The sequence below is a fragment of the Schistocerca serialis genome, chromosome 2 (genome assembly GCF_023864345.2).
Source record: "Schistocerca serialis cubense isolate TAMUIC-IGC-003099 chromosome 2, iqSchSeri2.2, whole genome shotgun sequence".
Lineage (NCBI taxonomy): Eukaryota > Metazoa > Arthropoda > Insecta > Orthoptera > Acrididae > Schistocerca > Schistocerca serialis.
In genome coordinates, this window is record NC_064639.1 from 308,388,678 (window position 1) to 308,413,465 (window position 24,788).

General features: G+C 42.2%; 1 protein-coding gene across 1 annotated transcript in view; it reads left to right on the forward strand.

Moving 5' to 3' along the window:
- The first annotated feature begins 22,303 nt into the window (after positions 1 to 22,303).
- The window catches only part of LOC126455931 (uncharacterized), a 73,651-nt gene continuing 71,166 nt past the window's right edge, over positions 22,304 to 24,788 (forward strand). The window contains exon 1 of the mRNA XM_050091690.1: positions 22,304 to 22,346. The gene's annotated coding sequence lies outside the window, so the exon portion shown is untranslated. The remainder of the gene's footprint in view (positions 22,347 to 24,788) is intronic.

Below are 24,788 nucleotides of genomic sequence, written 5' to 3' on the forward strand. Positions count from 1 at the left end.
AGTGCACACCCTACTTTTTCTGTTGTATGCACTTTTATTACATATTTACACGTTGCAAATAACTTCATGGTATGGTCTTACAACTGTCAGTAGTTCCAATTTGTCCGTCAAACTTCAGATATCCGTGTTATATTCTGCTCATGCCGAAAACACTGTTCATTCACTCGTACTAAATGTAGATGCTAGCCGGCCGGGGTGGCCGAGCGGTTCTAGGCGCTACAGTCTGGAGCCGCGCGACCGCTACGGTCGCAGGTTCGAATCCTGCCTCGGGCATGGATGTGTGTGATGTCCTTAGGTTAGTTAGGTTTAAGTACTTCTAAGTTCTAGGGGACTGATGACCTCAGAAGTTAAGTCCCTTAGTGCTCAGAGCCATTTGATCCATTTGTAGATGCTATCCGCTATGAACGTTTTCTAAATCTCTTTAGCTCTTATCTTCGATTTCCTAAAATCTGTCCCAGTAGGTACTTCTGTCCTCGCTTTTACTACCTAGCCCATTTTCATGCTTTCTTCTACATCTGCGCACTCCTGGTCTACCTCAGATAAATGGTAGCTCAGTAGAAGGTTCATCAAAGAGTTCTAAGGCATCGCCATCGCACAACGATCCCCCGTATCATTATGAAACCCTGTTTTACAAGTCAAAGTCCCAATTATAACCCCACTACGCTTTCTTACCGATTTTCGTAAAAACACGCACACAAACGTATTTCAAGTCCAACCTATTCTCTACTGTCAACTGTCAACGCCCTCTACCTTCGCTTAGAAAACACTTGCTATATTTGTTCCTAACTGGACATAGCATATGAGGCAACTGACAACAAATTTTAAGTGAAATTTTTACATAAAATACACATTCGAGGGCGCGCTGCAAAATAATTCCTCCGAGTTTTTAATGCGAAAACTCTTAAATTTTTTTTAAGTAAAACATACGTTATTATCATTTTACGTCTTTATTCTACGTGTCTACGTCCCTCTGAGGCTAGTTGACTTCGAATTGTAGAATAATTCTTGGTGCTGTGTTACATAGCTAAGTCAGTGTGTGAGAATGAGAGTGCTATAATCGAACTTCGAATTCGAAGAGTTTGCACACATGAACCATCTTCTCCTTGACGATGACAATGCCAGACCACACACGAGTGCTGCAACATCTGCAACAATGTAACGCATCGGCTTCTCTGCCATCAATCATCCTCCTTGCAGCTCCGACTCGACCCCATGTGATTTTTATCTGATCCCAAAACTTAAAGAACTCCTTTGCGATTTTCCTTTGATAATGATGAAGCGTTACATCCAGAGGTGAGGTTGTGACTCTGTCAACAAAGTCAGACATTCTACAGTGACGGTATCAACAAACTGGTCTCAAAGTGGGCGAAATGTGTCCATCGCCAGGGTTCTTTATTGAGTAATAAACATGAAGAATGAAGATATAGAATGTTAATTACGTTTGGTTTATTTCAAAAGCGCGAAGAGTATTTGCATAAAAAATTAGGTGGCATTATTTTTCAGCTCTCTCACGTATGTTCATAAAAAATTTATATCTGCGTAAAAGGAATCAGCATTTAACAACCGCAGGTAATTACGTAATAATATCCGTTTTACCTCCCGTAAAGCTTACTCGAAGTGAAAAGGTCACACCACAGACTGATTGCTGCTGTGTTCCCTGGTCAAATTCCTCATGTTCTTACCCAACTTTATTACGCTTATACAGGATATCTATATAGCTTTAATCATTGACTGTTACACCATATTTATCAAACTCTACGGAGATGTTCATCACATAACAGATATTAAACTATAACTTTGTTTAATAAAATCTGTTTGAGATGCTGCCCCATGAGGCACGAACGTATTCCTTGGGACGCGGAAGCAAACAGCCTCTGAGTATCATATTGCCATGCCTGAAACACATGCTTTGTCTGTTCATGAAGATTGTCAGCTGGACTGAAAGTATACGCCTTCCCATCGCAACCGAGGCGTGCTCTAGGGGCAACAAATAGGTTCAGTCCAGGAATTACAGATAGCTCAGGCTGTTTTTAGTGAAGTATGTGCAGAATAAATTGTTGGGTAGATGTGCAGTAGGGAGGTCAAGCATGGGGAGAATGTGGTCCCGGGAAGCCGTCAGCGCGGTGCAGGTGAACAGTTGAGGGCTGGAGAGTGGGTGCCGTTCTAAACTGAAGCCTATGCTCACATATTTTGTAAATATTAAGTGGAACCCCTCCACCCCTACATTTGCATGGTGATCATCCAAACAAACCTACTGTCACCTCTGCTTTGATTAGCATCTAAAAAGAATTCCGCAAAAAGACAATAAAAGTAGCGATTTGTTTTCGCCTGACTTGTTAGCCCTTTGTGACTTTCAGGGAGCTGTCATGAGTGGCAAATTCTGAGTAAAGCCTACATTTCTCTTGTTGTCATTATAAATTTTCCTTCTTTTGTCAAAACACAGTGGAGTTTACACACTGTCATCTTACTAAAATGTTGTGCAGATGCAGTTACGTGAGAATTATTCCGGAACAGTGGTCTACTAAGTGAGGCCTGAAATCAAGTAAGGCCAATAGCTTAGGAAACAGCACATCTTCAGTAAAAGAAAAGAACTTGTAATGCCTTCACTTATGTTGTACCAAATCCACAGGATTTGTCATTTCAACAGCTATCAATGGCTCTAAGAGATGGCATCGACAACGTCTGTAATTAATGAAATAGCAAAGTAGATAATGAATTTTCACATAGTAACGATATGGCAAAATTCTCTCCTCTTTGCGTGCTATAATCTGCCACTATCTCGTTCCGATATCTCAAACAGTTTATGTGGTATTGGTAATATTAAGGATATTTCATTACAGCTTTTGCACTAGCGTGCATGATTGAAATTAAATGCGTCAGGTAAGACCAGTTTTCTCGAGACTGGTGATCGACAGAGACCTCTTACCAAGTCTAAAGAAAAAACAATATGTTAGCTAAATTTCATATGCAGCAACATTTTATGTAATACGCACCAAACGCAAAATTATAGCGACCACTAATTTTCATTGCAAACTGTTTAGAATTTTGCACAGTGTCTTACTTAAATGCAAATATCACAATTACTGTGAACATTAACGAAATAATGGGCACGTCATCTTCAAGCTGACGTGAATATAAAGCTTTTTTTAAGGAATAGTTTGTGTAAAAACGTTTGAGAAAGATTGCGCGATTTTGTCATCGCAGTGCGTCGCCATCAAGCCAAAAACGGGCGAACAACGTCGGTCTTCCCTTCTGAAGAAACAAATGAACTCGCGCAGAACTCCAGACGGAAATTGGTCACTGTACACTGACGGAATATGCCATTTGGCACCCTGGTTGTTAAGAGTATACGACAAGGGAGTTCACCATTCTTGCTACGTAATGGCGAGCATTGAAACTTCCTTAAAAAGTTACAAAATCAGTCATGTTTTCATGTGCAGTATTTCCCCACACGTCTTTAAGGTCTTACAGACGTGTTAACTTTGTTTATATGCTTTGAACTACATTAACAAATATGACTTAATAATGGTCTAACAACTGTTGGCATTGTACTTGATGATGGGATAACAGCCGAAATCTGGATAATGCAAAACATAAATATAATAATACATAGTCAAATGGTGGTTTACTCTTTTAAAAAGTATTGCATGACTCTGGAGCAACGCTACCGAAAATTTTTTTAATGAGCCAACGAGTTTGAGAAGTAGGTTCTTCTGACCTTTTACAAGTCATCTGTGGACACGTTGGCGTAGATCTGACCGCCATAATCAGAAACGAGACAATTGCCGAAAATCTCAGAACGCCGCTCAGTGTTTCAGTTCACTCTGACTGTACACCATACAAATATCTGTTCTCTATGCTACTGTGTCAGATGAAAACGGCACATCGCAGCTTCACGACTCAACCCAGATTTCAGTGACGTCTTCCCAGCTGTCTGTTGTTTCTCTTCATCCTACGGTTTTGCCCTGGATCCATCTCATCACTACTCATTCTGCTGTCTTTGCTACAGTCGCCTGTTTGTGCCATCTGGCTGTGCGATTCTTCCACGTACACATCGCATCACCGAAAAATAATTAAAGTAGGGCGATGAAAATTCTGAAATACATATTTATGTGGTTAACATTGCAAGATCACAGGAAGATTAACAGGCTGTGTAACCACCAGGATGTTGAATGCAAACATACAAACGTGCATGCGTTGTGTTGTGTGGGTGCCGGATGTCAGTTTGCAGTATGGATTTCCATGCTGGTTGTAATTGTTTGGTCAATGCAGGGGGCAGTTAGTTCTGTTTGTGAATGATGCTGGAGTTCTCGTCCAATAATGTCCAATATGTGCTCGATTGGAGACAGATCTGGTGATCGAGCAGGCCAAGGCAACATCTTGATACTCTGTAGAGCACGTTGGGTTACAGAATGGGCATGTGGGCGCTAACCAGTTAGCTATGTTATCCTTGTGTGATTATATGAGCGGTGCTACTGTAACGTTGTGGCTCCAAATGCGTTGTATCGCGTCCGTAGAATTAACTGCACCAGCAAAACACCGCAGTCTACATCTAAATCCATTGAAAACCATTGAGAATGGCAGCACAACAGGTCGAATAACCAGATTGACATACAGTTTTGCAGTAAGGATGCATTGGATAACCATGAGGGTGGTCCTGCTGTCGCACGAAATGGCGCCCCACGGCATAAATCCAGGTGTAGGTGCAGTGTGCCTAGCATGCAGATAGGTTGTTGCAGGCTCTCAATTGGCATCCTTCTAACTAACACATGGCCATTACTGATACCAACGCCGATCCACCTTTCATCAGAAAACAATAGATCTCCTCCCTGCCCTCCAATGAACCCTCGCTTGACCCCACTCAAGTAGCAAATGGCTGTGATTAGTGGTCGGTGGAATACACGATACAGGAAGTCTGGCTCTGTGCCCTCCTTGAAGTAACCATTTTGTAAAAGTTCGTTGTGCCACTGTGGTGACAACTGCTGCTCAGATTGCTGGTACAGGTGCAGTACGATGCGCCAGAGCCATACGTCAAACACGATGGTCTTCCCTCTCGACAGTTCCACGTGGCTCTCTGGAGACCGGTTTCTTGCCAACATACATTTCCGTGACCAACGCTGCCGGCAACCATGTACAGTGTCTACATTCTTCCAAGTCTTTTTGCAGTATCAGGGAAAGAGCATTCAGTTTCTTGTTGCCATATTATACGATCTCGTTCAAATTGAATGAGGTGTCGACATTGGCGCCTTTGTCACTTTAAAAGCGCTCTTGACCAAAATCAGCTCACCAGTCCAATATCAAAGGTTCTGGGTACCTCATGACCGTTAAAATGTGTATTTAAAACAAATCTGATTTACATCCTCATGGTGGCGCTATTAGCGCCACTCTTATGCGACTGGCATGAAATTTGAACAGACATATCTTTCAGATGTAGAAACACGTCCACCAACTTTCGTTGGTGTCGCACAGCCCCTTCTTGGTGTTGTGATTCTTTTTTTTCCGTCAGTGTACCTCATGCCAATGACCAGCGTTTCTCAAACTCCGAAAGATGACGAAATGCTGCACGTGTGCGTTCTCTGGGCATGCTGTGTTGAGACTGAAAACTTTCGGTAACGTGATCCGCACCCAATAATTATCATGTACTAACACGGTACTTCATTTGCAGGAAAGGCTTTTTCTGTATTGTGAGTAAGCTCTCACAAGGACATGATTTAATCGACACTTCACACACCCATAGAAATACTAGAGCGTTAGTTTGGTGACGTTTAGCCTAGAATTCCCATTTCAGTCATTGTAGTTTTCTCCATTTGCGAAAAATGTGGTGCAACAAATTTTTTGCCGTCCAGCTTGCTGTCGGAAAAGAGACCTTTCTCTGCTGATCCTCCCTCATTTCGGATGTGGTAATACAGTTACCTCTAGGACAGGTACAATAATCTTGGAAAACATCCCTGTAAAACAAAAAGTTTGCAGATCGAACAGGAGACGCACAGATCAGGTTGTAAGCCTAACTACACATATCAAAGTCGCGTTTCAGTAAGAACAGAAAATATCAGTAGTCTTTGTCGACTTTACTGCTGTTTGAGATATTTTATGGAATGGAGGGTCTTAGACAAGTTTATCAAGAGTCATCCCCTGCCAAACCAAATCGAGACTGATTAAAAACATAGTCTTTCAGCAGGCACTGACGAGTAGTCCAGGGCCGTCTCACAAGCAAAGAACTGAAATTAAACAGTAGACTACCTCAGGGGTGAACATATGTACTATACTTTTCTATCTTTAACATACTTGAAAGAGGCGCAAAGAAGTTTGGATATGCTCACATTCTAGCACTTCTGGTTCAGCACAAGAAGGAAAAAACTGCTGAAAACCTTCTAACCGATGATATGAATGTGCCCCTAAAATAGCGTCAGCACATCGAACTAATTTATGAGCATAACATAATGTCACAGGAGCAACTACGTATATGACATAACCTGTTACCAAAAAATCATCAAAAAATTGTACAATCGCACAGGAAATAAAGAAAATGGCAGCTGAAGGCTTCAAGAAATCATTCAATAAATTCATCACAGCTGCGGAACCTATCGCATTGAATATTATAGAACTACATAAGTATTTCATCGTGTGGAGACTCATACCCTACCTTTCTAAAACCATAACCACCAGCCTCCACTTGTACAAAAGTGCAGTAGACAGTAAACTGTAAATCTGTATGAGGAATACAGTGCTACTAGAGTCATCCAAATTATCTGGGCATAACTCTTAAAAGGACACTGTGTTTCAGGATGTACCTCGAAAAAACTTCTTGTTAACTAAGCACAAGAGTGCATCATCAGGTACGTTTCGAACATCTGCGCTCAGTTTAGTGTTTTCTACGGCTGATTATTGTGGGCTCCGGTGTTGTTAAACATACCGCAAATAAGATAGACAGTCGGCTCAATAGAACCATGTGAATCGTCTACGTGTGCATAAGAACTACTCCACTATGCTTGACTTCCAACACTCAGCCACTTAGCACTTCCTCTGTTAAGAAGACTAGAAGCCCTGTTGAAATAATATTCCAAAATAATGAATAACTTCTCATCCATGAAGAGATTCCCAAGTTGAAAACAATCCGACTTCGTTCTAGAAATACACCCCTGCGATTGGCCAAACAGCTTGTTTTGCCAACTTCACCATTGACAGCAAATGACGTGAAACCTGGACTGCGAGTGCTCCACGTGAAGTGTAAGAACTTTTTCACTCTCTGCAGAGCCCAATAGCTTTGAACTCGCCCAGAATGAGTGAAAGAATATAAATCGCAGCCGAACAGGACATGGTGTGTGTGCACACAATCTGCACAAGTGGGGTAAGCAACCAATCCCAAGCACTGTTGTTGAAGCACCGAATCAGACCACCCGGCACAGCACCGAGGAGTGTAAATCGGGAGACTGCCTGAGTGGTCCAAACGACTTTTACATGGATACACTATCTAGCCTTGGCTGGATCAGGATATTGGACATCAACATATAACAACTGTTTTTTTTAATGTATTGTCTGTTCGTGTATTTTTTGTGTATTCTTGACTGTATATCATGTACAGTGCTATAACTAAATAAATAAGTAAACCCCACTGTCACATCCAGCGAAATAATAAAATCAGAGCTATGTTTGCAGGAGATGTGCTTTCACAGTAAAAGGTGAACTTCCTATGAGGCGGATTAGTCCAAAGCCCGTGCAAAGACGGGTTTAATTCAGAGTCCATGCAGAGGAGGTGATTGCAGAGAGCCCACCTAGTAGGACGTCAGCTGGAAAACAGGAAGAGGCGACCGCAGACCGCAGATTGCTTCCACACGTGACCACACGTTACCTCGCGTTGTCCAGTGGTAGTTTGCGATGAGCGCACGCGACATTACGTTTCCCCCTGCCTTCAGTGAAACAGCGGTATTTCAGCCTGATATAGCAATACCTACTAGTCGGATATCAAACGGTGAAAAAGGTAAACATTATGGAACATTTTTGGTGATGGTTTCTAAATATTCGTTTGGACGCAGAGATAGAGTGCGACGACAAGTCTGAAACTTTGAAACCACGTCACGAGCACCAGTTAGCTATGTTATTCTTGTGTGATTATCTGAGCGGTGCTACTGTAAAGGTATGGCTGTAAATGCGTTGTATCCTATTGGTAGAATTACTGTAGCAGCAAAATACTGCAGTCTATATCTAAATCCATTGAAAACCACTGAGAATGCATGACAAAGGGTACTTCTCACTTTACCACATATTAGGGTTTCTTATGGAGCGCAGAATGAATGATTGTTTAATAAATGTAAACATGGTTCGCAGTAGGCTGTAATGTGATTTTTGTTTAATCGTGTGATCAGCTAGTTTTGACGACTTGTCATTGTCAACCACCTGCAAAACCAACAAGGAGAAACAATACACTATCTGCACATATTGCCACAATAAATAAAGCTTTACACATCTCACATTAAGATAAAACAGCTATGTGTAAATAACACTCTACGAACTTCACATTAAGATAAAATAGTAATGTTTCATGTTAAAGCCAGGTGTGTAAAGTGTTATTTATACATGGCGATGTATGCAGACAATGTAGTGCTTTTCCGTGTTGGGTTTACTGGTGCTTCAAAATGAAAAGTAATCAAAATCAGCCAATCGCAAGATTAAACAAAAATCACATAAGAGCGTCATACGGACCATATTTACGTTTATTAAAAATTTGGAGACTGTGAATCCTGACAAACACAAAATTTTAACAATTGTTTAATTTGCTGTTTGTATGTAATTAGTCCACGCTTGTGAACAAGGGCCCTTCGAGAGCGATACGTGGCTGTAATTCTTTAAACTTTTTTAGTAGGATGGTTGGTTTGTAGGGGTTGAAGCGACCAGACTACAAAAACCGTCAGTCCCTTTGTTAGTAGGATTTGGCAGGACTACTGACATCAGCCTTCAACTGTCTGTCAGCATTTTCGTGACGCTCTCCCCCCTTCGAATGTCAACTTGTCGCGCTTGTAACACATGCTGACTCAGTTCTTGAAGATTGCTGTCTGAAAGTTGTATGAAAGTATACGCCTTCCCATTGCTTCCCAGCCACGTTTATTTTTATTTCATTATTTTTAGGGTTTTATGTCTCAGTCGGTGAAAACGGAACATATGGTATCGCTTTGTAGACCCTCTATCTGTGTGTCCGTCTGACTGATGATAACTCTTTTGCTCAGAACGGGTAGACGTGTAAAGTTGGCATTTGTGTCACGTACTGATGTCCTTGGCCGTATAAGAAACGTTAGCTTCTAAGTGAACGCAATCAAAAGGTACGGTTATTTATATCACTCATCAACACCTTTAGGGTACTTCCCGTTGATCCATAATGATGAAATTTTCTCAGTACAAATAAAGGGAAAAATTCGAAAATTGTTAGTTTATAACTACATAACATGAGAAAAATATTTCTTCTGTCATTTTTTATTAGACGTAAAACTTGCAGTTAAAACAGTCAGTAGTTCCACAGTCAGGCTGAACGGGCCGACGAGGCGAAATTCAAATATTAGGCAAGGAATGACTTTATCGCTCCTACGACGCGTTTCGGACTAGTCTGCGAAAGTTTGTTTCACATACTTGAAATTCCATATTTACCTGCAGGAATCGCTCCTGGATATCTGATGATGGATAAATTCCGAAACGTGTCATTTGAGCAATAAAGTAATTACCCGTCTGATGTTTGAGTTTTACCATTGCGATCCACGCAGCCTGAATGGAGAATAATGCTGATTGTTGTAATAGAGGTCACCTGCATCCTGAATAACTTTCTTTCACATTCATATTATTGAAATTAAACATTCTAGAAATCTAGAAATCCATGGTACCGTTATTTTACCAGTATAAACGCCAATAACAGGCAGAAATGGTCCAGATTCTAGATTCCCGGAATTGATGAACTGTCTGTATACATAAATTAGGTTTGTACGGAACCCTAAGTGCGGGAATCCTACTCGCATCTGGCCGATTTTTTTGTCATCAGTCTTCTGACTGGTTTGATGCGTGCTACCAGAAATTTCTCTTTTGTCCCAACCTCTTCAACCTAGCTTACCACTTGCAACCTACGTCCTCAATTGCTTGCTGTATGTATTCCAATCTCTGCCTCTCCTTTCATATATTTACCTCTGCAGTTCCCTTTAACTACATGGAAGTTATTCCCTGATGCGTTAACACATGTCCTGTTAGCCTGACTCTTCTTCTTGTCAGTTGTTTTCTATATGTACCTTCCTTCGCCGAGTCTGTGGAGAACCTCCTCATTCCTTATCTCATTAGTCCACCAATATTCAACATCCTTCTACGGCACCACATTCTAAATGCCTCGATTCTCTTCTTTTCCGGTGCTGTCCATGATTCATTACCATACAACACTGTACTCCAACGTACATTCTCAGGGATTTTCTCCATTAGATTATGATCGATCTTTGATACTAGTACATTTCTCTTGACCGAAATGCCCTCTTTGCCTGTGCTAATCTACTTTTCTCGTCCTTCTTGCTTCGTCTGTCATGTCTTATTATTCTTCCAATGTAGCAGAACTTTGACTACTTTGAGGTACTCAATTTTGATAAGTTTCTCGCGGTTCCCATTTCTGCTATCCTAATCACTTTTTTCTTTCCTCGGTTTACTCTCAATCCACATCCTGTGCTCAGAAGACTGACCATTTCATTCAGTATGTTCTGCTTTACTTGTTCGGTTTCACTGAGAATAGCAATCTCATCAGCGAGTCTTGTGATCGATATTCATTCACCCGAAATTTTATTCCCACACCAGAATCTTATCTTTCACTTTTAGTAATGCTTATTCGATATCTAGTTTGAACAATAGGGGCGATAGACTCCGTTTTTAATCCGACAACTTCGTTCTTGGCCTTCCCTATAGTATATTCCTATTATTTCTGAGAATTTCACAAATCTTGTCTAACGCTTTTTGTAGATCGACATATCCAATGAGAGTGTCCTAATGTTTCTTCAGTCTTGTTTACAATCCCAAGCGGAAACTATGAACTGCCTCTCTAGTGCCTTTGCCTTCCCCAAAGTCAAACTGATCGTCATCTATTAGATTCTCATTTTTATTTCCAATTCTTTTGTGTAGTGTCAGAAACTTGGGTACATGGGCCGTGATGGTGATTGTGCTATAATCCTCGCAGTTATCTGCACTTATTGTCTTCGGCACTGTGTGGATGATATTTTTCCGAAAGATTGATGGTATGTCTCGAGTCTCATAGACGCTACGCGCCAACTTGAGTAGCCGCGTGATGTCACTACCCCCATTAATCTTAGAAATTCCGAAGGAATGTCATCTATTCCTTCTGCCTAATATGATCCCAAGTCTTCCAAAGCTCTGTTAAACTCTGACTAATATTGGATCTCCCTTGTTTTCTGTATCTACTCCCACTTCTTCCTCAATCACCTCATCAGATAAGTATTTCCCCTCGTACAGGCTTTAATACATTCTTCCCACCGATCCGTTGCCACCTCTGTTTTAACACTAGATTTCCCTTTGAACTCTCGACGTTACCACCCTGCCATTTAATTTCGCCGAAGGTTGTTTTGAGTTTTACATATGCTGAATCAGTTCTTCGGACGATCATTTCTTTTTCGATTTCTTAATATTTTTCATGCAGCCATTTCGCCTCAGCTTCCCTGCACTTACTATTTATTTCATTCCTAAGTGACTTGTATTTCTATGTTATTGAATTTCCCAGAAAATTTTTGTGCGTTCTTCTTTCGTCAGTCAACAGAGGTATTTCTGCTGTTACTCAAGGTTTCATTCACAGTTATCTTCCTTGTACCTATTTTTGTCTGTCCAACTTCCGTGATCGCCCCTTTAAGAGATATCCATTCCTTTTCATCTGAACTGACTGCTACTATCGCAGTATAGCTTCTAAGAAATTCAAACACATCTACTATTTTGTAAGTATTTCAGAAGCACAAAGGCATTTAAACAATCATTTTTATCGCGCCTGTACGTGAGTGGAACGAGAAAAAGCCCTAATAATTGGTGCAACGGGACGTGCCCTCTGCCATGCACTTATCAGTGGTTTGCAGAGTATAGCTGTGGATACAGATTTAAATGTAGATGTCGATTTGTCGCACTTCGTTAGGTTTTAATTCTTCTGGACGAGTCTCTTAGACTTCAGTCTACTCTTCGTTATCGTGTTCCGGTCGATACCTGCGCCTTACTACGCAACATTTGATTTAGGAATCTCTATCTGGCCACAATGTAATCAAACTGGAATCTTCCTGTATCTGCAGGACTTTTCCAAGTATGCCTCCTTTACTAGACGAAATTTGTTGGATATCTCAATTAGTCGTTCTCCTCTCTCATTCCTATTAACAAGCCTATACTCTTCTGTAATACTTTGTTTCATTTCTACCCTTCTAATTCATTCCAGTTTCCCATAATTATTAGATTTTCATCTTCATTTGCATACAAAATTATCCATTCAGTAGCCTTATACACTTTATCTCCGCCCGCATCTCGTGGTCGTGCGGTAGCGTTCTCGCTTCCCACGCCCGGGTTCCCGGGTTCGATTCCCGGCGGGGTCAGGGATTTTCTCTGCCTCGTGATGGCTGGGTGTTGTGTGATGTCCTTAGGTTAGTTAGGTTTAAGTAGTTCTAAGTTCCAGGGGACTGATGACCATAGCTGTTAAGTCCCATAGTGCTCAGAGCCAACAACACTTTATCTCTTCAGTTTCTGCTTCTAACGTCAGCATCTATTACTGAACTATCGTTGCTGTCATTGATTTGCTGTTAATTCTGACGAAAATAACTCTACCACTGAACTACTCGCAGTAACTCACTTTCTTATTCATGAGGAGTGCTGGTAATAACATTTTCTACTGCTGTTGATATTACCCTTATTCATCTGATCAGAAATCCTTATATACTTTGCATTTCACTTCATTGATCTCCACCGTATCTCGGCTGAGCCTTTGTATCTCCCTTTTAAGATTTTCTAGATTTCCTCTCACGTTAAAACTTCTTATCCTTCACGCTTCGACACTATTACGTTACCCTTTCATGGGTAGTTCAATCTTTTTCTCGTAGTTACCTCCCCATTGGTAGTCCCTTGCCAGAGATACGAACAGGGGACTAGTCTAGAATCTTTTGCCACTGGAATAATCATCATGACACTTTTTCAGTAATAGTCCATTTATCCTATGGGTATTATTTGTGTATATTTAGTGCAGTGGTAAAAATGGCTTCTGCACCCTCATGCTGTTGATCATGGCCGATTCTTCCGCCTTTTAGGGGCAGTCTCCCATCCCAAGGGCAAGTATGCCGTGAACGTCTGTCGGCTCCCCGCTATCTTTGATACGGCCTCTGGCAGAACGAGGGTGTCTCGTTACACCGATAATCTTAGGCAGTCATTTATGAGGATTTTTATACAAAATTTATGCATTGGCTGGGTTCGAAGCCGAGGCCCAAGACGTGTAGTTAAAAACGCTACCCATAGACAATGCGTCCATGATCAGTGGAAGACAAATCAAGGGACTGGGTAAGCCACCAAGACCTCTATATGCCTCAAGCGATTATGGTACGAACTGCAACCTGGATATTGCGCTATCTCGTTGGGATTTATCATTTGGCACTCTGTTCATGAAGGGTATGACAATAGGGCTACCATTCTTGCCACAAACGCGCAAGCGTTCAGCCTCCAACAACTACAAAATCAATCCTGTTATCATACGCAGTAGCTCTTTACTCCACGATCTCAAAGCTTAGAGAGGTATGAATCTAGAGAATCTCTGTTTTCCGTGACCGTTTACCAGGTCGAGACAGCCAAAGATGATAGAACACCAGAGAATGTCATTCATTATACGAGGTATGATAAAAAAAAATACGTTGAATAATTTGATTGGAAACAAAGTAATGAGATTACATGGAATTTGATTTAATCTCCTTGAAAGTAATGTTCTAAGTAATGCACTTATCCCAACGTTGAATCCATGACTAGAAGCATTTCTGGAAGGCTTCTTTTGTTAGGTCGTTCAGTTGCTCTGCCGTGGCCCTCTCAGTGTCACGGATGGTGTCAAATTGTTTCCCTTTAAGCATGGTTTTAATTTTTGGGAAGAGCTTGATATCGCATGTTGCTAAATCTTGTAAGTAAGGCGGATTTGGACAGGTACGAACGCTTTTTCCGGCCAAAAACTTGCGAAGTGTGGGACGGCGCATTGTCGTGATGAAAAAGGAAGCCATTGGCTCATTTTTCTGTTTTCTTTCTTCTCGCGGGCCTCGGTCGAGTTTATGTTTCCTTGGTCACGTGGCATAACCGCTCGCCTGTTGCACCGCGTTGATAGCGTGCGGGCCTGCATGATGGTGAGTGAGGAAACACTTCCTTTCTTCATTTGGCCTCCACAGGATGTACTATATACCTAACTGTAGGAAGAGAATACATATATGCATATTTACAGATATGAAATCTCAACCAGTCATAATTTTTTCCACAGTAATTTTCTCTTAATGAATAGCATTAGGAATAATTTAGAGGATGACAAAACTGCCGGCCACATGCTTCTGCACCGCGTGTAAAGCAAGCGACGGAGAAGGAAAGACGCTCAAGCGGCTTGCCCACGCGGATGCAGTCCTCTGTTTCACACGTTATTTATGGCAAGAGTATAACTTCCGGTTCAGCAGCACGCTCCACACTGTATTCTTTACACTGTGGATGTCATTGAGCCGGTCGATGTGGCCGAGCGGTTCTAGTCGCTTCAGTCTGGAACCGTGCGACTGCTACGGTCGCATGTTCGAATCCTGCCTCGGGCATGGATGTGTGTGATGTCCTTAGGTTAGTTAGATTTAAATAGTTCTAAGTTCTAGGGGACTGATGATCTCAGATGTTAAGTCCTATAGTGCTCAGAGCCATTTGAACCAACCATTTGATGTCACTGATAAGTTGACGGTTGCCTATCTTCTTCACACGATCCAACAACATCTGAAAGTCTATTGTATGTACGTTTCTTTGTTTACAGCCTTGACTTGCTCCCTGTGACCTAAACTACTAGTTTCATGTAGTTTTCTGCCTACATAGGTAAATTTCTTCCAATTAGGATGATGACTGGTGCGAAAATTTTCTCTGTACCCTCAATGACTTTCCAGGAACTATATCGAGCGGCATCACTTCCATGTCTGCAAGTATCTACATAGATTAACACTGAAACTTCGGCATCCAATCACGGACTGTTAACAGTCGTAAATTCGACAGTGGATCCATCACACACAGTTGTGCATTGTTTAGCAAGATTTCCTCACTAACATTTTTGCGGCAGGCAGCTATATTTTATGAAAAATCCCTAGTTTTCAATCACAGCGCCTTACAAGTATTGCTCTTTCGAGCTCTCATACCACATGAAATATTTATTCCCGCTTGCAATATACAGCTATACTCCACAAGCCACCTTACGGCGTGTAGAGAATCGTATTTTGGTACAACTATCCGATCCCCCCATTCCTGTCCCATTCACGAATGGCGCCTGGCCAAAATGAGTTTCGGTAAAGCTCCGTATATCATCACAGGTCTTTAATTTTCTTGTCGCGATCGTTTCGTGAGATGTATGTGGGAACAATTAACATGTTGTCAAACTCATCTCGAAATGTAAGCTCTCGGAATTTCAACAGTAAACATATCCTTGATGCTGGATGCTTTTGTTGGAGCGTCTACAGTCGTTTAAACTATCCCGTAACGAAACGTGCCTCTCTTCGTCCGATCTTCTGTACGTCTTCTATTAACCCTACTCGATAAGGCTTTCAGCCTGATAAACAGTACTCAAGAATCGGTGAAACGTGTATTTTGTAACCCACTTCTTTCTTGAATGAATTAGGTTTCTCCCAATGAATCTCAACAAAGGATCAGCTTGTCCTACCAATCTACTTTAGGTCGCTTTGGATCGTTACTCCTTCGTATTTTATGGTAGATACTGTTTGCAGGGATTTTTCGCCTATAGTTTAATCGAACAGTAATGGATCTCTTTGCCTATTAATGCACGATACGTTACACTTGTTTACGTTGAGGGCGGACTGTCAATCTCTGCACCAATGGACAACCCTCTGCAGGTCTGCCTGCTTTACGCTACAATCTTCTGGTGTTGCAACCTTCTTATAGACAACAGCATCGTCCACTAACAGCATCACAGAGTCTACAACGTTATCCACTAGACCATTGATATACACAGTCTGAAAAAAAAAGTGAAAACCTCAGAAGGGGAGGAGTATAGGAAATGAAAGTTGCAGGTTGACAGGCTATGCAATGTTATCGCAGTGATTAAGAAATCGAGTATTACAAAGAACTTAGCAGTATTAGCCCACTTATCAGTATGGCACTGCACCCCTTCTGGCCCGTATGCATTCTCTGATTGGGGTAGCAGGGATGTCACAAAGCCATTGTGTCCTCTCCTTAGGCGAGATGTTCCACAACTGTTATAACTGGTCGTTCATGTCCTGGACCCTAGCACTGCTACACCAACATCATGCAGAATGTTCATAGACACGTGCCATGTGAGGACGATCCTTGTCCTGTGAAAAAATTTCACCACGATGCTTTTGCATGTGAGGTAACACATGAGGACGAAACACGTCCGTCACCTACCGTTGTACCGTCAAGAGTTCCCTCAATCATTACCAGCCGTGACTTGAAGTCATACCCCTACATTTACATCTACATGGATACTCTGCAAATCACGTTTAAGTTCCTGGCACAGGGTTCATCGAACCACCTTCACAATAATTATCTATTATTCCAATCAGGTACAGCGTGCGGAAAAAACGAACACTTAAATCTTTCCGTGCGAGCTCTGATTTCCCATATTTTATTATGATGATCGTTTCTCCGCATGTAGGTCGACGTAAACAAAATATTTTCGCATTAGGAGGAGAAAGTTGGTGATTGGAATTTCGTGAGAAGATTCTACCACAACGAAAGACGCCTTTGTTTTAATAGCGTCCACCCCAAATCCTTTGTCATTTCAGTGACACTCTCTCCCCTATTTTGCGATAATACAAAACGTGCTGCCCTTCATTGAACTTTCTCGATGTACTCCTTCAATCCTATCTGGCAAGGATCACACACCGAGCAGCAGTATTCTAAAAGAGGACAGACAAGAGTAGTGTAGGCAGTCTCTTCAGTAGATATATTGCATCTTCTAAGTGTTCTGCCAATAAAACGCAGTCTTTGTTTAGTCTTCCCCACAACGTTTCCTATGTGTTCCTTCAAATTTAAGTTGTTCGTAATTGCAATTATTAGGTATTTAGTTGAATTTACGGTCTTTAGATTTAACTGATTTATCGTGTAACCGAAGTTTAACGGATTCGTTTCAGCTCTCATGTGGATAACCTCACACTTTTTGTTATTTAGGGTCAGTCGCCAATTTTTGCACCGTACAGATATCTTTTCTAAATCGTTTCGCAATTTATTTTGATCTTCTGATTACTTTACTAGTCGATAAACGACAGCATCATCTGCGAACAACCTAAGACGGCTCTCAGATTGTCTCCTAGATAATATATATAGTTTAGGAGCAGCAAAGAGTCTATGACACTATCTTGGGGAACGCCAGAAATAACATCTGTTTTAATTGATGACTTTCCGTCAACTACTACGAACTGTGACTTCTCTGACAGGAAATCACAAATCCAATCAAGTAACTGAGACGATATTCCATAAGCACGCAATTTAACTACAAGCCGCTTGTGTGGCACAGTGTCAAAAGCCTTCTGGAAATCTAGAAATACGGAATAAATTCGAAATCTCCTTGTCAATAGCACTCAACGCTTCAGGTGAGAGAAGAGCTAGTTGTGACTCACAACGATGTTTTCTAAATCCATGTTAACTGTATGTTAATAGACCGTTCTTTGCGAGGTAATTCATAATGTTCGAACACGATACATATTCCAAAATCCTGCTGCATATCGACGTTAATGATATGGGCATGTAATTAAGTGGATTACTCCTACCACCTTTCTCGAATGTTGGTGTGGCGTACGCAACTTTCCAGTCTTTCGGTACGGATCGTTCGTCGAGTGAACGGTTGTGTACGATTGTTAAATATGGAGCTGCTGTATCAGCATCCTCTGAAAGGAACCTAACTTGCATATTGTTTGGACTGAAAGACTTGCTTTTGTTAAGTGATTTAAGTTGCTTCACCACTCCGAGGATATCTAGTTCTACTTTACTAATTTTGGCAGCTGTTCTTGATTCGAATTCTGGAATATTTACTTCGTCTTCTTTGGTGAAGGAATATCGGAAGGCTGTGTTTAGTGACCGCTTTTGCAGCACTGACGTGCGTACTATATCAGTTGCTATCGCGCCGAGAAGGAATTGATTTTGTCTTGCCGCTAGCATACGCCACATACAACCAGAATATATCTGGATTTTCTGCCAGGTTTCGAGACAAAGTTTCGTTGTGGAAACTATTATGAGCACCTCGCATTAAAGTCCGCGCTGAATTTCGAGCTTCTGTATAAGATCACCAATCTTGGAGATTTTGCGTCCGTTTAAATTTAGCAAGTTTTTTCGTTGTTTCTCCAACAGTGTTCTGTACCAAGAAGGATCAACGCTTATGTTGTTAATTTGGAAGAAGTGCAGATTGTCGCTCAGGCGGGCGTCACGTGAATTTTTATCTGCTTTTTTTGTATATGTATGCTTTTCGTTTATTTTTTGGACGATGTTGGGGTTACAATATTCAACCTCCCTACGACAACCCTGTATTCACTAATCCCTGTATCCGTTTTGATGCTTGTTATTAGCTCAGGATTATTTCCTGCTAAGAGGTCAAGTGCGTTTTCACAACCGTTTACTACTCGCTCTGTACCAGAGGTCCGCAATCTGTCCTGTCGATTACGCTGCAGATGTTGAACTCTGCTTTCATCTCGTAAGTAAGACTGGCAGCCTTTACCACTTCTGTTAGCCGCTCGAAACCAGAGAGAATTTCTTCCGATCCAAAGCGACATACATCATTGATACCAACGTGAGCCACCACCTGCAGCTGATGACATCCACACCACAACAACATGAGTAACGCCACTGTGTCTCTCCAAAACTTTAGAAGAATGGGACATGTCCACAGGTCACCGCAATACAAGCAGCTGACAGTCATCCGGGGATGTGCGGAATCGCTATTTACACTCCTGGAAATGGAAAAAAGAACACATTGACACCGGTGTTTCAGACCCACCATACTTGCTCCGGACACTGCGAGAGGGCTGTACAAGCAATGATCACACGCACGGCACAGCGGACACACCAGGAACCGCGGTGTTGGCCGTCGAATGGCGCTAGCTGCGCAGCATTTGTGCACCGCCGCCGTCAGTGTCAGCCAGTTTGCCGTGGCATACGGAGCTCCATCGCAGTCTTTAACACTGGTAGCATGCCGCGACAGCGTGGACGTGAACCGTATGTGCAGTTGACGGACTTTGAGCGAGGGCGTATAGTGGGCATGCGGGAGGCCGGGTGGACGTACCACCGAATTGCTCAACACGTGGGGCGTGAGGTCTCCACAGTACATCGATGTTGTCGCCAGTGGTCGGCGGATGGTGCACGTGCCCGTCGACCTGGGACCGGACCGCAGCGACGCACGGATGCACGCCAAGACCGTAGGATCCTACGCAGTGCCGTAGGGGACCGCACCGCCACTTCCCAGCAAATTAGGGACACTGTTGCTCCTGGGGTATCGGCGAGGACTATTCGCAACCGTCTCCATGAAGCTGGGCTACGGTCCCGCACACCGTTAGGCCGTCTTCCGCTCACGCCCCAACATCGTGCAGCCCGCCTCCAGTGGTGTCGCGACAGGCGTGAATGGAGGGACGAATGGAGACGTGTCGTCTTCAGCGATGAGAGTCGCTTCTGCCTTGGTGCCAATGATGGTCGTATGCGTGTTTGGCGCCGTGCAGGTGAGCGCCACAATCAGGACTGCATACGACCGAGGCACACAGGGCCAACACCCGGCATCATGGTGTGGGGAGCGATCTCCTACACTGGCCGTACACCACTGGTGATCGTCGAGGGGACACTGAATAGTGCACGGTACATCCAAACCGTCATCGAACCCATCGTTCTACCATTCCTAGACCGGCAAGGGAACTTGCTCTTCCAACAGGACAATGCACGTCCGCTTGTATCCCGTGCCACCCAGCGTGCTCTAGAAGGTGTAAGTCAACTACCCTGGCCAGCAAGATCTCCGGATCTGTCCCCCATTGAGCATGTTTGGGACTGGATGAAGCGTCGTCTCACGCGGTCTGCACGTCCAGCACGAACGCTGGTCCAACTGAGGCGCCAGGTGGAAATGGCATGGCAAGCCGTTTCACAGGACTACATCCAGCATCTCTACGATCGTCTCCATGGGAGAATAGCAGCCTGCATTGCTGCGAAAGGTGGATATACACTGTACTAGTGCCGACATTGTGCATGCTCTGTTGCCTGTGTCTATGTGCCTGTGGTTCTGTCAGTGTGATCATGTGATGTATCTGACCCCAGGAATGTGTCAATAAAGTTTCCCCTTCCTGGGACAATGAATTCACGGTGTTCTTATTTCAATTTCCAGGAGTGTATTACTGAACACAACGCGAGTCCATACACCAGCAGTCCATGTTACTCTGTCACGTCACTATTCGAAACGCAGCTATTTGTCTTGTGGTGCGGGATGCAGTTTCAGGTCAAACCTCTCAGCCTGCAAGTTCCGGGGAGTTACAGAGGGTAGAATTATTGATAGTCGGGAGCCCCAATGTTAGGTGCATTATGGGGCCCCTTAGGCACATGGCTACCAAGGAGGGGAGGAAAGCCATTGTGCATACCGGTGGGAGTCATTCCAGACGTGGAACAGGCCCTTGTGGGTGCCATGAAGGGCACAGGATGTAGCCAACTACAGGTAGTGGTCAACGTCGGTACCAATGATGTGTGTCGCTTTGGAATGGAAGACTGTCTGAACTGGTAAAGGCTGCACGTCTAGCTCGCGAGATGAAAATAGAGCTCACCATTCGCATCATGGTCGACATGACCAACTGCTGACATCTGGTGCAGAGCCGAGTGGAAGGTCTGAGTCAGAGGCTCACACGGTTCTGCAACCGTGCTGGCTGCAGATTCCTCGACTGCCGCTAAATAGATCAAAAGTCCATTACACGCAGGAGGCGGCCACACGCGTAGCGAGGTCTGTGTGGCGTGGACTGGACAGTTTTTTAGGTTAGAGAAACATGGGGAATTGCGAAAGAGGCTTCATTCTCAAAGGGTGCAGGTCGAGCACAGTAAGATCGTCGATACAGGAACCACCGGTATAACAGTTGTAAATTGTCGGAGCTGTGTTAGGGAAGTACCAGAGGTCCAAGCGCTAATAGAAAGCACTGGTGCTCAAATCATTACAGGTGTTGAGAGCTGGCTAAAGCCGGAGATATGTTCAACCGAAGTCATCTCGAAGGACCTGACCGTATTCAGAGAGAATAGACTAAATACAGTTGGCAGTGCCATGTTTGTTGCTATTAGAAGTAGTTTATCCTGTAGCGAAATTGAAGCAGATACTTTCTGTAAGTTAGTATGGGTAGAGATCATTCTTGGCAAACGGAATAAAACAATAATTGGGTCCTTTTACCGATCTCCCAACTCAGAAAATGCAACTGCTGAAGGTTCAAAGAAACCCTTAATTTCAAACACATACCCGACTCATACAATGATAGTTGGTGGTGACTTTAATTTGCCCTTAACCTACGTTGGTGAGAATACTTGTTTAAATCCGGAGGTGCTCATAGAATACCATGTGAAATTGTGCTAAGAACATTCTCTGAAAATTATTTCGAACAGTTAGTTCATGAGCCCACTCGAACAGTAATCGGTTGTGAAAACACACTTGACCTCTTAGCAACAAATAGTCCTGAGCTAATTACGAGCATCAAAACGGACAGATGGGCTTTGTGAACACAGGGCAGTCGTAGCGACACTGAATACCGTTACCCCAAAATCTCGGAAGAAATCATGGCGTACTTGCATTCACACTCGAGAGAGCTGCCTGTTGTAATTTTGATTATGGCAGTGTCCAGACGCGTTAAGTCTAAGCTCAATTTCGGTTAACTCCATGACGCAAGTCAGGGACGTGCGAGACGAAGGTCACGACCATTACGTGCTTCGTGGCACAGGTAAATGGCAAGCGTATTAAGGCGCGAAGTGTTTGCGCTGGTGAATTCGTGGAACCTTGACCGCAGGTGGAGCAGAGTGCCTGAAGTTGGGAGACGCTGTACGCGGAGCGAGTGTATACGAGCGGTGCCTACAGTCGCTGCTCGGCTGCAGCGCCTGTGCGGCACGGACAGGTCTGAACGGCTATTCAGAAGGTACGTACGTATTTCCATAACGAAATTTCCCGGACACCACGGAAGAACTGTTAGGATTATCGTTATACTTTTCGACGAAGTATATGAAACCGTCCTTTGTATTGCTTACATGAAACCTCGAGAAAGCTCAACCTTTTCATTTGTTTTTAAAATAGTTGCCTTAATATTTCAGTGATCTCGAAGCGCTGACTACTTTATCCTAACTACAGCAAATTAGCAATTCCATCAAGTTATTCTATGATTCATTTTAGGGAAACAATTGTTGTCATTTCTTCCACTTCTTCATATCAATGATTATAACTGTCGCCCTGTTCAGATCTCAGTTTAACTACCTTTTCTTTGCTCTTCCAGGATGTTTTCCTTGCGGTTTGCAGTTAAATATTTGTTTTGGTGTTCTCTTTGATGTATTCTATCGGTATGTTCTAGCCATTTTACTGGTTTTTTGTTTTATTTATACGTGAATTAAATAAATTCTTGGTTCAACTCTGATGTCTTCATTTCTTATCCGATCCCTCAGACTGAAACCTTTCGTGTGTCCTATGTACATTTCAGTAGTGTGTATAAACATTTAATATTTCTTTGTTATTGTCCACAACTCTGAGCAATAGGTGAAGACCGATGTAGCCATTTCTTTATATTTTTTTTCTGTCCGCCCCTTGTTGGTTAGAGGTGTTTATATTGTACCACATATATACATACTTATTTAATTTAATTCATTTTCAAGTTGGAAGCTTACGTCCCAAACTTAGAAGCTAAAATGGGAAACTTGTTCCAAAACATGATCATTTAGCACTATTTTAGAATATACAGCTTTTTCCTATAAAATCCCTTAGTATTTGGCTTTCTGTGCGAAATATTAAAACTGTAGCCCTTGCATATCTGGTCTAAGCAACGTATTACCTTTTGAATATCGTCCTCACTCTATTATAAAAATGTTTGGTTTTTGAACATCGCGATTTTCCGTTGACTAGCACTATCGTCAATATAGATATTATAATGTGTGGGCGATAAGTTATTGCTACTGTTCCAGTCATTCCTCTGCCCTTAAATATTATGATTTATTTTTCTTGACGTAAGCTTTTAATAACTTGCATTGAGTGCTTTGATACCCTCGTCTTTCTAAAATACTCCATAAAATAGATCGGATGACCTTGTTGAAACCATTTCCTATAATCTATACAATCCATACGTGTTTCCAAATGAAACTCTCTCTTTTTTATGATTTGAGTGATAAAAGCTCATAGTGTGACAGGTAGGTATTTTTTTATGCTTATTGCGACGCGTTTCGAGAGTTTATTCTCATTTTCAAAAGCTAATGTTTTTGTACGAAAGCATTCTCTGTGATGTTTACGTGTATGATGTTCTGCCTCTTTGGACTGAATTCCTTTCCAGGTTATACTGCAATCGGAAAATCGGACAATATATATCTTGAGATATTTCTTACGTGCAAACGTTAGAAATAATATTCTCGCAAGTCCACTTACAGGTTCTGTCCAGCTCCATTACTCAGAAATCCACGCTCAAACCATCACTTACCATAGTTGTTATTGAAATCAGAAATATGCTACAAAGATGGCTTCGCAGAGAGTTCGGATGCAGGCAGAGATATTAAATTTTCTGTGAATTACAATATTTACGTAAAGTTCTCATTTATTAATTTTGACTAACTGTTACCGCCTATCACTGGCTTTTAAATTATACATTTTGCTTTGTCCTGTATTTCGTTGCAAATACTGAGTACAGTATATGAAAAAGTGAACAAATCTACGGAATTTGCTGTAGTCGTTACATACAGGAGAAACAATTGAAAAAATTAACTTATTCGCTATTTAGTTTGTCAATGACAATTTCTCAAATTCTGTATGTCTGTTTTTTGTGGGTTTCTGCGTAATGGAGGAGACACAGTACCTGTAAATAGACAGACAAAAATATTAGTATTAGCATGGAAAAAATCTCAACATTCATTAGGTCCTATTTTACGATTACAGTATAACCTCAAAACGACGGCTATTATGTAAGAGAAACAGAAGAATACACATGCAAATTTCGCAAAATGTACTTATGTAGTTATTCGCATTTGACAATGAGAATAAATTCTCATAATCATAAAAACTGTTGGAGTGGTTTTCTGTTTAAATCATGAATGACACAGTTGCTGAGGTGTATGTAGGTCAGCCCTGTACTAAAGATGTGTTTAAGTGCAGTGAACATTCATATTGCTGTCGTAATGTATGTAATTGCAGAGTTTATTATACGATTCGATAATACGCTTAGGCTCGAAACTATGCATCAAGTAACAAAGGAAACTAATATTGCAACTCTGACGGTTCTCAGTTACTTATTGCGTAATTTGGTGAATACAATAACTTTTTCGTATCCATCGGAGTGGGCTATATCTCATACTGACGTTGTTTATGGGCATCCTTTGGAATGGAAAAATCT